Genomic DNA, 16,910 nt, shown 5'->3' with positions numbered 1-16,910 from the left:
GCTGAGGGGCAAAGCCGATGCGTGGCCATCGACTTTAGCACAAATTTTATGGGATCTACCAGTAGCATGTGCAAAACGCAAGGATCTCTAGCTCTGTGTCAGAGGAGTTCTACTTCTGAGCCGTCGTGTGATCATCTGCAATATCGACTTTCAATGGAGGAGGGGTGATCGGCTCTGGCTGGCTCTGCATGATAGTTCTCTCAGACATGATCTAGCCCAGGTCCATTTGCCTGAATGGCGTGCCCTCGTCTCTGTTTCGCCTTGACTGAGACTCGGGGGGCAGCTGGCCTGGTGGATGCTCTGTTTTTGAAAGCCGATTGGGTGGACATCGGCTAGTCCTGCGCAAACTCATTGATCGAAAGGATGAAGGCTTGATGCGCTGACATCGGCTTGTTGAGTTTTGACCAAGATTGCAGTCACCCTGTGGTCGAGGAGATGAAGGGCGGATTATGAGAGACCGATGCATTGCCATCGGCTCGCTGAGAATCGGTTTAAAAGAAGTCAGCAAAATGAAATTGGGGAAACTTCTTCATTAATGAACAGGATTTCTTACAAAGAAAGAGCCGATTGCTCAAAGGAGGAAGAACAAAAGAAGGGTCTATTGACCAATCTACTGCTGCTAGGCCTACACTAGTAGATCCTGATCTACGGGCCATCGCTGCCCTCATCGTCATCCTCGGAGCTCTCATCGGCACTACTGCCGATGGGCTCCTCGTCGCTGCTCCCGTAGCCCTCTACGGGAGCTTCATCCTCCTCTTCGTCGTCGCTGCTGTCGTCATCCCACCACATGCGGAGGCGTTTCGCCGGCGGGTAGCCCTCGAGGGAGTCGTCGTCGTCGTCGTCGTCGTCTTCCTCTTCCTCTTCTTCAGAGGAGGGACAGCCATCCCAGGGGAACTGGTCATCCTCGCTTTCCGATTCCAGTTCCCCGTTGGCGAGGAACTGGAGGTCTTCATCCCCACTGGTCAAGGACTTGTCGTCCTCGGACCAGATGGAGGAGGCGTGGTCTTCCTGGTCCCATTCTTCTGGTGCGCGAATGTCCGGCGGCGTCTCGCGGGAGGAGGAGGACCCATAGGAAAGGCCGGAAGAGGATGAGGAGGAAGAAGACATGGTGGCGCAGGAGGGTTTTTGGGGTGCTAATGCGAAGGGGATGAAGAAGCAAACTGTGTAGAACGGTTAAATAAAGGGGATATGGGGGAGATTCAATGCCACAACAGTTCCCGAGGAAGTGGTGCCCAACAGAAAAATTTCGCAGGCCACGTGGAGAAGTGGAAGGGGCAAGGCATCATGATGAAGGATTCTGCGGCGGTTTCTGCTCTGCTACGACATGACCCGACGAGAGAAAGCGTGATGATTTTGGAAATGTCATTTCCAAAACCAGGGGGGCATGTGTTATCACCAGTATTTGGCCGAGTCAGAGGTGGGCCGCGATCAAGATGGGTTTGAAGAATATACAGAAGAAATACGTGAATCGGCCTTGTGTACCAAGTTTGGGCTAATTGCACGTATATCTGTACCATAGTAGGATACGTGTCGGTTCGGAGTTAGAGTTTTACCCGTGCACGGCTAGGTGCACACCTAAATTAGAAATTCCCCGGGACTATAAATATGTATCTAGGGTTTATGGAATAAACAACCAACGTTCAACACAAACAAATCTCGGCGCATCGCCAACTCCTTCGTCTCGAGGGTTTCTCCTGGTAAGCACCATGCTGCCTAGATCGCATCTTGCGATCTAGGCAGCACAAGCTTCACGTTGTTCATGCGTTGCTCGTGCTGAAGCCTTTTTGATGGCGAGCAACGTAGTTATCTTAGATGTATTAGGGTTAGCATTGTTCTTCGTATCATATGCTGTCGTAGTGCAACCCTTATACATCTAGCCGCCCTTACACCTATCTTAGGTGTAGGGGCGGCACCCCGCTTGATCATTGTTTAGTAGATCCGATCCATTACGGTTGCTCCTTGTTCTTCAAGGATTAGTTTAACATCCGCAATAGTTAGGCCTTACAGAGGGTTGGAGGATCCAGCGGCGTGTAGGGTGTAGTTTGCTAGCCCTAGACAGGATGTTCCGGGGATCAACCTCGTGTTGGTTTTTAGGCCCTGTCTAGGATCGGCTTACGATCACCGTACGCGAGCGCGAGGCCCAATCGTGAGTAGGATGATCCGATTATGCGGTGAAAACCCTAAATCGTCGTAGATCGTTTTAGCTTTATCTTGATCAAGCAGGACCACCATATATTCGGACACCTTGTACGAATCATGGGTGGATCGGCTCTTTGAGCCGATTCACGGGATAACCCGAGAGCCGATCGAGGCTCGTATTTAACGTTTACGTGTATGCCATGCAGGAAACTAAGCGAGGCATCATCCAACACCTTCCCGACCAGGTATAGGTCAGGTGGCACGCCCTTGCGACAGCATCGGACGTGTGACCAGAAGGCTTTGCGGGCCGTCGCTCTGAGGGACTGGGGCCAGCCGCAGCCCTAGTTGTTCCCGGCTCTACTGTGTTGCCAGTCGCTGCCCGCCGGTGGGTTTCTGACCGCAACAGATGATCATCCAAGTAATCAGTCCATGAGTGGGACAATTCTTTACCAAAGATTTCATTCTTTCCCTAGCTTGAGCAACATGTTCATTATCAAATTGTCTAAATTTCATTATGTCGCTTCTCAAAGATATAATCTTAGCAGGAGGATAATATTTTCCAATGAAAGCAACTTTGCATTTAACCCAAGAATCAATACTATTTCTAGGCAAAGATAGCAACCAATCTTTAGCTCTCCCTCTCAAAGAGAAAGGAAACAATTTCAGTTTTATAATGTCACCATCTATATCCTTATATTTTTGCATCTCACAAAGTTCAACAAAATTATTAAGATGAGAAGCGGCATCTTCAGTATTAACACCGGAAAAGTGCTCTTTCATAACAAGATTTAATAAAGCGGGTTTAATTTCATAGAAGGTTGCTTCAGGAGCAGGTGGAGCAATAGGTGTACAAATAAAATTAATATTGTTGGTGCTAGTAAAGTCACACAACTTAGTATTTTCAGCGGAACCCATTTTAGCAAAATTAAAACTAAGAAACATAAATAACAGCTATAATAGAAACTATTTTTTTGTGTGTTTTTGATATAAAGGCAACTATAAAAGGAAACTATTTTTTGTGTGTTTTTGATATAATGAAGCAAACAAAACAAAATAAAGTAAACTAAGTAAAACAATAAAAAAGTAAGGAGATTGGAGATGAGAGACTCCCCTTGCAGAAATCCTCTTTCTCCCCGGCAACGGCGCCAGAAAATCTTGATGGTGCTCCGGTGATGGCGCCAGACAATCTTGCTGAGAGTTGTTGTGGAAGCGGTTGGGAAACCCCGAGAGGAAGGTGTGATGAGCACAACAGCAAGTTTTCCCTCAGTACGAAACCAAGGTTTAATCGACCAGTAGGAGAAAGGAGTGACTTCTGAAGGTGTTGCTAGCTGGCTAGTGGCAGGGCGCACTACCGGCGTCAGCAACAACATGGAACCTGCACACAACACAACCAAAGTACTTTGCCCCAACTTACAGTGAGGTTGTCAATCTCACCGGTTTGCTGAACACAAAGGATTAGTCGTATCGAGTGGAAAGAGATGTTTGCAGTAATTAAAGAGAACATGAATTGCAGTAAGTGAAAGAGCAAGATTGCAGTGGTTGAATTTATCAGTGTAAAGGAAACGGACCGAGGTCCACAGTTCACTACAGGTGTCTCTCCATAAAGATAAATAGCATGTTGAGTGAACAAATTACAGCTGGGCAATTGACAGAATATCGACCATACATGACAAGATGATTACTATGAGATTTGATTGGGCATTACAATATAATACATAGACCATAATCCAACTGCGTATATGACTAATAATCCACCTTCCTGTTATCGTCCGAACCCTTTCAGTATTAAGTTGCAAGCAACAGATTATCGCATTAAGCAATGTGTGTAAAGTAAACAATAGAATTACCCTCAGATAGACCATTGTTGTTTTCTCCCTAGTAGTAACAACACATCTATAATCTTAGAAGTTATTGTCACTCTCCCAGAAAACTAGAGGCAGGAACCTAATATCGAGCATAAATACCCCCTCTTGGAGTCACAAGCATCTACTTGGCCAGAGTTTTTACTAGCAACGGAGAGCATGAAATACCACAAATAACATATGACATGCATATATAATCGACCTCAACATAGTATACAATATTCATCGGATCACAGCAAACACAACATGTAGGATTACATAAAGATGATCTTGATCATGTAGGGCAGCTCACAAGATCTATACATGAAGCACAAATTGGAGAAGACAACCATCTAGCTACTGCTATGGACCCGTAGTCCATGGATGAACTACTCATGCATCACTTCGGAGGCGGGCATGGCGATGTAGATGCATGCGGCGGTGATTTCCCCTCCGGCAGGGTGCCGGGAAGAGCTTCAGAACCCCCGAGATGGGTTCTGGGATGGCGGCCGCGACAAAACTTTTCCTGGATAGAGGCTCGGGTATCCAGGGTTTTCCCGAGAAGATGTATAAATAGGCGGAGGATTTAGGTCGGTGGGGTTCCTGGGGGGCCACACCATGCCTTGGCGCGGGCCCAAGCCTAGCCGCGCCAAGGGCAGGTGTGGCCGTCCTATGGCGCCACTTCGTCCCCCCTCCGGACTTCGTCTTCATTTCGGTAAAATATTAACTTCGGCTTTTGTTTCGTCCAATTCCGAGAATATTTACTATACAAATTTTCTGAAATACAAAAATAGCAGAAAACAGGGAAGTGGCACTATGGCATCTTGTTAATAGGTTAGTGTCGGAAATCATGTAAGAGTGCAACGAAGTGTAAGCAAAACATATATGAATTGGTGTAAAACAAGCATGGAGCATCAAAAATTATAGATACATTTGAGACGTATCACACACCGACCGGAGGAACCTGACTTTCTAGGCTCTCCCCTTCCTCCATGGGCACTGCCCCGACGATCAAGGTGTTGGAGGGTGGACGGGAGTAGCGTGAAGGTCTGTGATGGCGACGTTAGATTGGAGAGGACGTAAAGGGCCTAGATCTCAGGTACGTCGATGTGTTAGGCCATTCCGGTCCCGTTCCACTGCCCGGAGGAGGTGGAGATCGCCGGTGGATGGAGATCGAGGGGTTGGCAGCGGGATGTGTGGCTCAGTGGCCGGTGGTCCTAGATGGTTCTGTTTGGGAGGAGTGGAGCTCGCTCCGTTCGGGTGGACAGAAAGAAAATAAGACAGCCGGCGCCGGGGCATTATGTAGGGCAAAACGGTCCAAAATAATGTGGTTGACGGAATTTTTGGCAGAAACCTTAGCTTATTTATTATTAACTAGTACAAATGTCTGTGCTTTGCCACGGGTCCTCAAACTATATTTCTCAATGCCCATATATAATTCACAACTCACTATAAAATCATTAAATCAAAGCAAATCAGAGATATCCATGATGTACTACACAACATCATAATATCGACGCAACAACAAGACAATATTGATGTGCATCTGCTCGTGGTTCCAAGTCCTAAGTCTTATTGTTACTCTTCCGTGGTAAGTCTCACACCTGTGTTTAGGCCATCATAACTGTCAACTCAACAACCTCTTCTTTTGAATGTATTATTGTCTCACAAAACGTGGGTGCTGCAAACATCCAGAGACAACCCTGGAACATAGACTTCTGTGTCAACATACAAAAGGGGCCCCTCACTCTTTGCAGAAAAGGGAATCATAATTTTTTTTTCTTCTGGAAACCCTTTGCAGAAAAGGAATGTGAACGATGTAAAGACGACCGCCTCATCACTCTCTCGAGCTCACCCATTTTATCGAGCTCCACCACTCTCTAGAGAAGACCGAGCGGAGACCGGTGCCTCCCCTGCCTCTCCATCACCGATGTGAGGACCGCCGCAGTTCAGCGTTCGACAGCCTTTGGAGACCACACCTAGTAGGCTCATCGTCAGACACCAGCGCAGCACCGTCGTCGCCGTGGCTGTCCTTCGTCCAAGACAATGGATCTTGATGTTCGTGGTCGCTCCCGCCTCTCTACCCACATCTTGGTGGTCCCGTCAGGAAACTCCTTACCTTCGCCAAGTAGACCTTGTCATCATTGACAAGGTACTGCTTTTCCCTTAACTGAAACTAGCTAGGCCGGGCGCGGCGGCACGCCGCGCTTTGCTTGGCTCATCAAGCGTTGCATTGAGCTGAGGTGCCAAACCATAGCGCGCTTTGCTTGGCTCATCAAGCGTTGCATCGAAATAAATTTAGCTGAGCTGAGGTGCCAAACCATAGCAATGCGTCGGCCCTACCACGGATGGGCATTTATCAACAGAACACATGGCGGACGCAGAAAAAAAATTGAGGGTGGGCACAACCTCTAAATTTTTTTTTTTGCACTCCCCCAAATTGTGAAAACGTTTGCCAAATGAATAATATGCAAGACAAATTAATTATCAATATTGAAGTTCAATACATGTGTGCACGATAGCAGTACAAATAGTTCAAAACATAAAAAAAAGTCTTAAAAAGAGCCAAAATATCAGTACAATCTAGTTTTTCATGCGAAAATACAACTATGCACTAACTGAGAGTAACACCCACCCAAAAAGACCTATATGCCCTTACGGCCTTAGCTATTTACAAACTAACACTATCTCATTTCCACTCATTTCAACATCTTTTAAGCAAGATTTCAGCAACATTTTAACAATACATGAGCAGATTATTCTAATGATGAGAAGACCCGTTGCTGTTTTAAGAAGCAAAGAGAAGACTTCTTCTCCAGTGTACTGAAAGGCAAAATGGGCATGGAGTTTAAAGCGAAATTTGGTTTTAGATCAGAGTAAGCAGGGCAATTGGGTAGGAAGCGACAATAGTGAGCCCATTGCTGGCACGCAGATACAACATCCAAGACTGATAAACTTACAAAGGATGCCAGTCTCTGATCCAGGCTTTGGCCCGTGTCGATTCCGCATTTTCTACAAACCAAAGCAGAGGCCTAGTCGCGCCGGAGCAGACCTGTGCAGGGGCACAGTCGCCGAGCACCGCAGGCCGCGATTCAACGCTAAAGCAGAGCAACCTAGCACCTGGCAGCGGCGGCGAGCAGTTGCCGGCCGAGATCCGGCGAGACCTGGAGCCAACGTCCGGAGCAGAAGAAAAGGAGCCCGAGGGGGTGAGCCATGGGAGGGCCAAGCCGGGCCAGCCAACGAGTTGGCAGCGGAGGGTGCAACCGCGCAAGGGGCAGCCGCCGTCAGACGGCCGGAGAGCGGAGGACGGAGGCCGCGGAGCAGGTTTCGCTCTCGCTCGGTCGCTCGGCCTCGCCGCTCGACGAGTCCATGTTTCGCTCGGGATTAGCCGCTCGGTCGTTCGTCGTCGGGCCAGAGATTAGGGGTATCCTGATTTTTTTTTCAGATTTCTGGGTGGGCCACGGCCCCCTCGGCCCACCCGCTGCGTCCGCCCATGCCAAAGAGACAGATGCATAAGTAGCAGTACAAATACATATTCAGAGATTGGTTCACCACATTAGTACAAGGAGACATCTGGAACAGAACGAACATCTACTACTAATGCATAGAAGTGGAAAATAGGTTAACATGCTAGGACAGTTGTCCTAACACTTTTCTTGCGCCTCGATAATCGTCAGCCCCAGTTTTCCTAGTAGTCCTCTTAATCATCGGATGAAAAGATGCTTAAATCTCCTTCCTTGACTGAGGGGCCAGCATCTAGGAGGACAGATGTCTCCTTTGTCCAATGCACAACATTGTTGTCGGGAGTGAAGATGGCACTCTTCGGCCCGGTTGGCCTTCTTGGTTTTCACCCAATTGGCTCGGGTAGTCGGGCTGATAGCAGAGAGATCCTCTTTTTTCCTTGGTTCTTTGTATGTACTCTCCTAGTTACAACTCGTGATTTGTTAGGCCTCCTTTTGGTCACCCTCTTCAGCAAATAACCCAAATATTGCAGCATTTTTTATTAGCAGCCGTGCTGCAAAATTTATAACTCTTGTACTGCATTGAAATGTAAACAATATTTACCCATGACTGAAAAAAATCTGAGCGGAAATACTATTAGTTCAGGGCAGATAAATACCTAGCAAGAGAAGAAAGTGTAACTTCAGAAGGATAAAAAATTGATATGTTGATGTACATAGAATAGAAGAATTTAAGTAATCATGAAAATAAAAGAGAACATCAGAACTATTTAGAGCCCAAAAAAATCTTTCAATTGGAGCCCCCAATTCCCTGGCTCGAAGATTAATATATGGCAATTCTTTTGGCTCACTTTGAACTGGATGAGTGCATCACCAAAAAGGAAGGAATGCTAAGCATAGAATAAATATTACTGGATCACCACGTTTAATTTCCATTATTTAAATAACATGTTAATGAAACCTCATTTGACACTTCTATACAATTTTTTGTATAAAATTAAATATAAGTTATTAAAGCTAAGTGCTAGCTATATCTCCAATGATCATTCTAGCTCTAGAGTCTAGCATACTATTAACATGTAGTTCTCCCGACTTAATGTAATTATAGACAACATGTTTATTGTAGCAAAGGGCTTCGCTAAGCCAGCAGTAATATGTTAAATATGCAATATTGTATCGAGTATCACAACAAAGTCAAAGAAAACTTTGCAAAAATTCTGTTGTCACAACAAAAGTCAATCATCTTTGCGGAATTTAATGGTCAGCAGAAGCTCATAGAAAAAAAAAAGAATTTGACATAGAAGTGTTACATTCAGTATCATAATTTCTAAGAGCAATTTAATTATAATGTACATACACAGCCACAATATCAGATCGCAACATGAAGAAACTGCATGTACCCAATACTGGAAAATGCATACAACTTGTGAGAAGACGTAAAGAGATATTTCTCAGCATAAATAGTAAAAGCAGCCGTAGTACCTATGTTTTCCCTAAGCTACGCTTTGCCATGCCCTTTCTATTTAATAAGTTGCTTCATAATGAAGACACTATTTCTCTCAAAAAAAAATCCATGCAATCAGAAATCAGTACTATGAATGTAAGTGAAATGCAATGCATCCAGAGAAGGATGTTCATGTTCTACTTAAGACTTTACACACGATATGCATGCCATTGCGTTGCTTTAGGAAAAGCTGCTCAAAGACTTCAGAATGAGAACATTGAAATTTAAGGAAAACCCCTCAAGTAAAAGTAGCTGACACAACATATGGTAAAACAAACACGACGAACCTGCAGCATTTGACGAAGTTCTTATGCTGAATCTGATATATCAACACCCATTGTTAGAATCTGATATAACAAACACCCATTGTTAGGTTCTCAAAATATCACTACTTATAAACCATGCTGATAAACTGGCTCAATAATTGAGTCTCATTCTGACGATGCAAATGTTGTCATGAGCACCAGACCATTACCCTAAATATATTTCAGAAATTTCTGTCAAATACATTTCACACATAAGAAATAATAATAATTGAAAACAATAGAACAAGTTAAATACACAAAAGTACAGATATATACTATCATATTGCTGGTATTAAAATTAACGTGGTAAAAAATTATTTGTGCAAGATGTACTTATAAGAAACTAAAACTCATATTGCAACATAGAAGTTTCGATAATTGGGTACAATTGCTGACACATCTTGTTCTACTTGTAGACTGAAGAGTTCCTATAGTTTGCTTGATATGAATCTCTATTAACATTTTAGAATATGCAATACAGGTGAACGTTGGGTAAGTGCAGAAAATTTTGACACTATATGACCTACTTAGATGTAGCACAAGTAAATATGAGCACGTCTCTTTAGGTGCAGAAGTGCATATGATTTGATGCCTTTGCGTTGCTTACAAGTGCAGAATGGAGGATGCGAGTCAACTTACTATCAGGATAAGGGATGTGGATGTGCCCCCTTCATCAAAACAATTAACCACTTAGGTGCCTCCTATAGTGGAAATACTGGATATTACGAAGTTTCACATAATTCAAGTAGAATTGACACGATAATTGTGCTTTTATTATTATGTATAAACCTCTGATTTAAAGGAGACAAAATTCCAAGAAAATCTGATAATGTCACATCTAATGGATGTATCATTAGCCAAGTAGAGAAGAATGAGCTTATTAATTAAAAAAGGATAAAATAATATATTTGAAGCAAAGCAGTACACAATGCATGGTATATTTGGATATTTCTTTCCCTTGGATAACTGTCTTTTTTTACTCAGTGAGTTGGAACTTATGAAAAGATGGCAAAGAGAGATCAAAAAAAAAATCTTGGATTCAGCAGCCACAAACTGTAACTAAATGAGTAACACCATTAGATGTTTATGCTTTCTTGGAACTTTGGTAACTACTATGTACTAAATCAGAGCAGTTGCATTCATCTACCTGTATTGTTTTTACATAACTATGATAGTAGTGTAAGATCAGACTAATAGCAGCGCTTGGTACCATTTAATTCGACAAAGTTACAGATTTGATATCTCAGTGTAATGCTCCGTAGACATACCTTTATTTTCCATCCTCACTCAACTTATTCATGACTTTCCAAGAATCATCAATCTTTTTTTATATACTTCCATTCCTTATGCTGAGCAACATCAGCTCATGCCTTGGCAATCCCACGGTATGATTGCTGCACCCTCATGGAGCTCTCACAGCGCTTTGGATTTTCGACCGTCCGATCGAGCAGACGTGGCGCTATCTCAACCGTCGTTCCGTCCAGGGCGCTAAGGCCCTCCCGCAGACCCACTTTTTATCCATGGGTCACGAAAAGGCCCGCTCGGCCCGATCTCCACCAATCGCCACGCCCCCAATCGCTCCCCAATCCCCTCCTCTGCCCGTCTCCTCTCTCTCTCTCTCTCTCTCTCTCTCTCTCTCTCTCTCTCTCTCTCTCTCTCTCTCCCCAAGTCAAGGGTGCTTTTCTACGGGCCAGTAATCATCTCCCCAAATAAAGATCCGTGCCATCTACATGTCATAGATCCGAAATTTTGGTTTGATTGAGTTTCTGATGCCTCCAAGCTGTTAGATCCAAACAGAAATCGAGTATGGAGTTTTTGGTAGTTGTTGATGCCTCCAAGCTGTTAGATAAAAAAACGAGTATGGAGTTCTTGGTAGTGGCTGTCAATTGTATTATCCAGAACATATGTTTTGTACCAATTTCTTCTTCTTAAGTATTTTTTTGTGAGGATTAGCAATGCAAATAGCCATTGATGGTACTGGATAGTTTTTACAACGGGTTGGCCTCTTAGTTTTCTAGAAAGAGCTAGACTCATTGGTATGGTGGACAATCAATGGTTGTAGCGTGATTTCATATTTGCATTGTGGGAGTACCTATAAATGAGAGTTTCAAATCTTTATGTTTGTTTCATTTATTCATAAGGGTGTTAAAGATTTACAACTTTTACATAATGGTCATAATTAATTATGTAGTACTAATTAAGCAACCAATTCTTGCAACAGATGCTTATGTTCAGATTTCTTGTGGAATGCCGCCTTTCATTGATGTGCAATCCTTAAAGAAATACATGAGGGTGGTGAGTGACCTGGTCTCGACTATATAACACCATTCCCATGATTTGATTCTTTTGACTTCGTCTGAAACATGCTCGACCTAGGTCAGGAAGTATTTAAGCGTGTTGGTGCCTACTACAGAAAATGGCAGCATCAAAAATGGTATTTAGCCCTAATGATGCATTTTTCTACTTCATTCCCATAGTAGATAAATTATTTTTGATTCAATTGCATTTGATCTATAACCCTCCGGCTATTTTGATTCAGGTATATTGTAGAGCAAGAATATCAATATCTCTGTTTCCATGTTCAGTGAATACATGTGAACAAACTCGAACTGGTACTGGGGCGTTAGTTTCCAGATCCATTCTTATTGATTTTGCTAATTTTTCTTAACATTAACATAGAAATGCAACCAAACAGAATTGGTAAGTTCTTCCCACTTCCCTGCTGAGAGACACGTCATCTTCAGCTCAAAGCAACACCTACTTTTTTAATGTGTAATTTGGAACCCTTTCAGTTCATCCTTACAGATTGCTACTGATATTTTTGGCTGCTTCAAAATGATTATTGATGCATGATTAGTGATATACCTAGTGAGAGGTGACAAATTTGATATGTCTTTACAGCTGCAGATTACTAAGCTTTCATTGGGAATTGCGATGTATTAGTACCACCTTTTGTCTTTACTTCAAGAACCTAAAACAATATGTATAATACTTGGGTTCAAAGTTTTGACCTGTTGTGGTTAATTCTTGCTTCCTTTCTTTCTCCTAAAATCATGTCCATTTCCAATTATGTGAATCCTTTGTTTCAGGGCCTGAAGAGGAAGTTTTTGCATTGCTTGCACGGTAAATTGGGTGAACTTCTGAGATTATTTGGGCATTTTTTTACCTGTGAGCCTATGTGCCCATTCACTAGCCCTATGCGCCCATCCCTGAAGCTCCGGTTCATCTAGGTAATTTTGTTTTATTAATAACATGAATGTAGTGCATCATATTATCCTCAAGGACAAGATTAATGGTTTTTTATGTACTTTTGTTCATGTCCATCAAACAGATGAATGAATTTTGTGGTATGGCTGTAGGTCGACAGTAACTATGGTAAAAGAAACCAACGAATTGGTCTGCAAGGTTGGGATTCACCAATTGCCAACAGTCAGAATATTCAAAATATATACGATTTAGAAGGTGAGCTGGGTTGCTGGTTAGTTTGGGTCTGTAAAGCTCAAGCTTTGGGGCTCATCATGGCTGCTTGTTTCTTGCCCTGCTGTAGGCAGATAGGGAGCTTGCAATGAGCGGGAAGAACACTGACAAGCTGCAGGCGGCTGGGTCCTTCCTGATGAAGGTTTTCGGTGCACTAGCGGTATGAATTTCCTAAAGCTTTTTTGGTGTGCTTTCTTCAATGCTAAAAGTAGAGTCCTAGCATGAAATCGAATCAAACTGAAGGAAACTACCTCTGACGAGCACACATAGTTCAGGTGCCTTGAGAGGTGCTTAGCAAAACCCAACACTTCTTCCTTGCAACGTACAATGGAGAATGTTATATTTTGTAGCACCTATTCTTGATTAGGCGCCAGTGCTTACCATGTGCTTAAGCATATAATTATCTCCTCCTAGGCATAATACAATCATCTAAGAACCTGCAAAGAGGAACTTGCATTGGAGTAGATGTAGCTTAGGTGGTGTTTGTTGATGTTGGTGGAATATCTCCGCCTAATGCTTAAAGAGGCCATGCAGAAACATTTGACATGGTACAAGCCCTTATATGCTGGAAATGGTTCATGTTGCCAGGAGAGGAGAAGCTGTGCCTTGATTAAGTGTCTTATTAGCAGTTGCTGATGCATTTACTTCAGTGTAGAGGATGTGTTTTTCGCATAGAAACTGCCCTGAAGTTAGTCAAGTTACACTAGAATGTAGAATACCTTCATGTGATTCCTGCCTCTGTACATATCATCAATCATATTTATGAATACGATGAATTGTGTTCTGGTAGCTACTTTTTGTGTGTACATGCAAGAATTTCCTAGACACACGATGTGACTTTTCAAACTGAAAATGCAGCAATTACCTCTTCAATGCACATTTTTTCTTTTCTAAATCGTATATATTTTGAATATTCTGACCTTTGGCAATTGGTGAATCCCAATCTATACATACTTGTGTTGTATAGATTTTTATATTTCTTAATAGAAACCAACGAATCGGTTATTACAATAAGTAATCAAAATCGTATTTGCAAATGGTTGTCCGAACTCCATGGTAGCTGGTAAGCTCCCAAGGATCTTGCCTGATCAAGAATTGATGGCTTATGGAACTCAGCGTGTTACATATTCTCCTTAGCCAACTGGGGCCACATAATTTGAACGTTCTAATGGTTCTATATTCCTTACTAATACGCAAAGATGTAGGCTTCCACCTCGAAACTTCTGTTTTTTCCACCCATCTGTTGGCTTTGGTGAATCTGTTGGGTTCCCACAGGTCTTGCAAGGTCAAGAAATTTCTCAGGCAGTTCCATGAAATGGCATCTGATGCATGCTAAACAGAAGCGGGATATGGGTTGTACAATAAAAATCTGATAGATGGTCCTGCTCTGAAGTTTTAAATCAGGGCAAAGCTCGGGATGTCTCCAACTGCAAGTAAACAGCGCAAAGTTGTGGCAAACCTCTGTTTTCATAAGTGAGCCAGGCCCATCATTGTTTTCACTAAGTTGAGTGTATCTATTTGTTCCATCGCCACGCACAATGAATAGGAGAAATTAATAATTTCAGAAACACAGCCGTAAAAACATTGTTACACGTCTATCTGTAACATAAGAGTACCATTTTCATTTACATTTAGTTTTTGAATTACCATTTAAGAATTGAATCCAAGTACACCGGTTGTTTCTGTACTTCATATTGGAATGACTAAGTCATGTGTGTCCTTCATTTATATCTTAGTCAGTTATATATTTTTATGCACGATTAATATATAGTGATTGCAAAATTATTTACCATAGATGGGGAACGCATGCCAAGTCGGGCTCCTGATTCACAAACGTTCTCTACGTATATGTCAATGTTGATTCCGTTTACCCTTAGCTAATATGATCTTCCATCCTTTCTTACCAGATTTAATCTATGGATGTCAGTGAGATTCCATCCAGGGTCATCATCAAGGTGGCGCTCACCGTCCGCAGTTTCCAAAACCATTAACACACAATACCCACCAAGGGCGAAGGGAGAAGTGCTGGTGACATTCTCTCCGATAGCATCTCCTGAACATCATTCCGATGGAGAAGTCCAACTATACAACCAACAACCTTTGATATGTTGTAATAATGACTGTTTACATAGTGTTTCACCCATTGAATAGTTTTTTTCATTTGATGTTTTATTACCGTCGATGTCTATAGATGTTAATATAGCACTTTACAAACTATTTACTGGGGCCGCAAGTCATGCAAGCCACAAAATGTTGCTCTACTTCATCTTTTCTTGATTGTATATAAGCGTTTGCTACTCCATTCGTGATTTCGTGTGTTTTATCTTAATTTTATCCTATTGACTTTGTTTTGTAAAATCTAAAAATCTTATCTTCAGTTTTCACCTGATTTTCATCATTCTTATACAAATTGTAAATTGGTGCAAATTTCACGGGATCGTGCGCCAAGGCGCACATCTAAATCTAGTTCTTTCTAACCCAGCTAAATCCAAGAAAAGTAGAGGTCACATGCAATGACTCAGCTTTTTTGTGACTTTCTTTCCATCGGGTGGGATTTAAAACAAATGTCCCTTCTCCATTGGCATCAAGACACATGTGCCACTCCTACATTGAATATTACAGGCAGAAATAAATAGTGAGAGGGAGGCAGAAAGTGCTGCAATACCATCAAAACCACGAACTGTCCTATCAAACCCTATTAACAAAATCTGAAAATAGTTTGAGCACTCTAACTGAGCTACTTCTGCAGTGCAAAGCCCCATGTAACAGATAAATGAGACAACCTTACCAAAGATAGAAATTCCTCAGCGATATACATGCTTGAGGTTATAGAACTATGAGATTACTGTCAAGCATGTATGGCATGCAAGAAAAATGAGCATGTAAAATGAAGAAAAGAAAGCAACTCAGACATGGAAATGAGCATGTAAAATGAAGAAAAGGAAGCAACTCAGACATGGAAAGTGTCAGAAAGAATTTGGCAGGTGCACCTGGTGGTCCATAGATTTCAGCATCCCCTTCATCGGTGGTGATCAAGAGCAGAGAGTTCAGCAGAGACTTCAACCTCCTACAGGCCGCCCTCAACGACCACATGCCACCGCAACCTGCGATCCGATCACATCGCATGGCAGTGGACCTCACATGCCATCCTACGGGTGGGAGTTGTGCCAAGAGAAGGCGACGACACGACAGGTTATGGCATAGACAGTAATCTGAATATAAATCCCTAGACACATCTGACAACAAACATTTTTGTGTCTTAGGAAAATAAACCTAATACTGTGTCATCTTTTCTTTAACACAGTATTAGGTTTATCTTTTGCAGACAAAAATGAATTATTCAACCATATACAAAAATCCATCTACTTATCAGATTTGAACTTACTATCTAAACGAATCAACCCAAAATTTCACCTACAAGACACAGGACAAATAGAAACTCACCTGCAAGAATTGTTGGTCATTCAAATAAACATGTGGTGGGAAAGACCCTTCTTTGGATATGATGAAGTAGGCCGATCAAGCACGCAGACATAGTGATTACAGAAGCAACGCAATGAATATGAGTTGCATCCCAAAATCTTGTAGACCAATTGTGAGAAGATTTCTCGTTGTCTCCTTCAGATGCCTGTCCATTGAACACAACAAACAAGGTCTATTATGGTCCTCGTTCACAGGCTTCATCGGCCGATCCCGGTTGACCTCGTCGAAACACAGTGAGGGAGGAGATAAAGAACTCACAGATGTAGAGGATAGGGATTGCATACCTCACACGAACTGCCACGGCCATCCTCACCCTCGCTCCTCCAGCAACCGGTGCCTCCACTCCCTGGTGCCCCTCTTTCTTGGTCCCCAATTGCGAGGTCCCGGCCGACGCACCATGCAGTTTGAAGCCCAAATTCATGAGGTTGATGGATAGAAATTGGGGAGAGGGCGACCTGCGGTAGGTGCATATGGGGGAAAAGGCGGTAGTGGCGGCAGAAGTAGCTCAGGCCAGGGGGTCGAGGATGGTTGACATTGTGGCCCTTGGTTCATCACTGCTGACCGCGAACTGAAGATGGCGAGGGAGGAGTGGTGGTGAGAACAGCGATGCATCAGGCCGTAGATGGATCCGGAAGGGAGCACCAGGCACGCCCGCTCCTCCCATCGCCCGCTGCCTCAAGATGGCGAGGAGGGCGTCGAG

General features: G+C 43.0%; 3 long non-coding RNA genes across 7 annotated transcripts; 1 reads left to right on the top strand and 2 right to left on the bottom strand.

Moving 5' to 3' along the window:
* Positions 1 to 7,487: 7,487 nt before the first annotated feature.
* On the bottom strand, positions 7,488 to 10,760 carry LOC124685565. The gene is made up of 2 exons (XR_006997555.1): positions 9,233 to 10,760; positions 7,488 to 8,018 (listed from the first exon to the last, which is right to left on the bottom strand). It is a non-coding gene; the product is annotated as an uncharacterized LOC124685565 (long non-coding RNA).
* Positions 10,761 to 11,453: 693 nt separating this feature from the next.
* Positions 11,454 to 15,029, top strand: LOC124685533. 5 transcript variants are annotated; one of them, XR_006997544.1, is made up of 6 exons: positions 11,455 to 11,545; positions 11,627 to 11,684; positions 11,790 to 12,480; positions 12,610 to 12,712; positions 12,798 to 12,887; positions 14,635 to 15,029. It is a non-coding gene; the product is annotated as an uncharacterized LOC124685533 (long non-coding RNA). The 5 variants fall into 5 exon arrangements; XR_006997538.1 differs by having other exon boundaries at positions 11,454 to 11,545; positions 11,627 to 12,480; positions 12,582 to 12,712; XR_006997522.1 differs by having other exon boundaries at positions 11,627 to 12,480.
* On the bottom strand, positions 12,397 to 16,826 carry LOC124685576. Its single transcript, XR_006997566.1, has 3 exons — positions 16,495 to 16,826; positions 16,172 to 16,355; positions 12,397 to 15,876 (listed from the first exon to the last, which is right to left on the bottom strand). It is a non-coding gene; the product is annotated as an uncharacterized LOC124685576 (long non-coding RNA).
* Positions 16,827 to 16,910: the final 84 nt, after the last annotated feature.

This window comes from Lolium rigidum, chromosome 1 (genome assembly GCF_022539505.1).
Source record: "Lolium rigidum isolate FL_2022 chromosome 1, APGP_CSIRO_Lrig_0.1, whole genome shotgun sequence".
Lineage (NCBI taxonomy): Eukaryota > Viridiplantae > Streptophyta > Magnoliopsida > Poales > Poaceae > Lolium > Lolium rigidum.
Note: the sequence above shows the minus strand (reverse complement) of the source record. Positions and strands in the feature narration are given on the sequence as shown.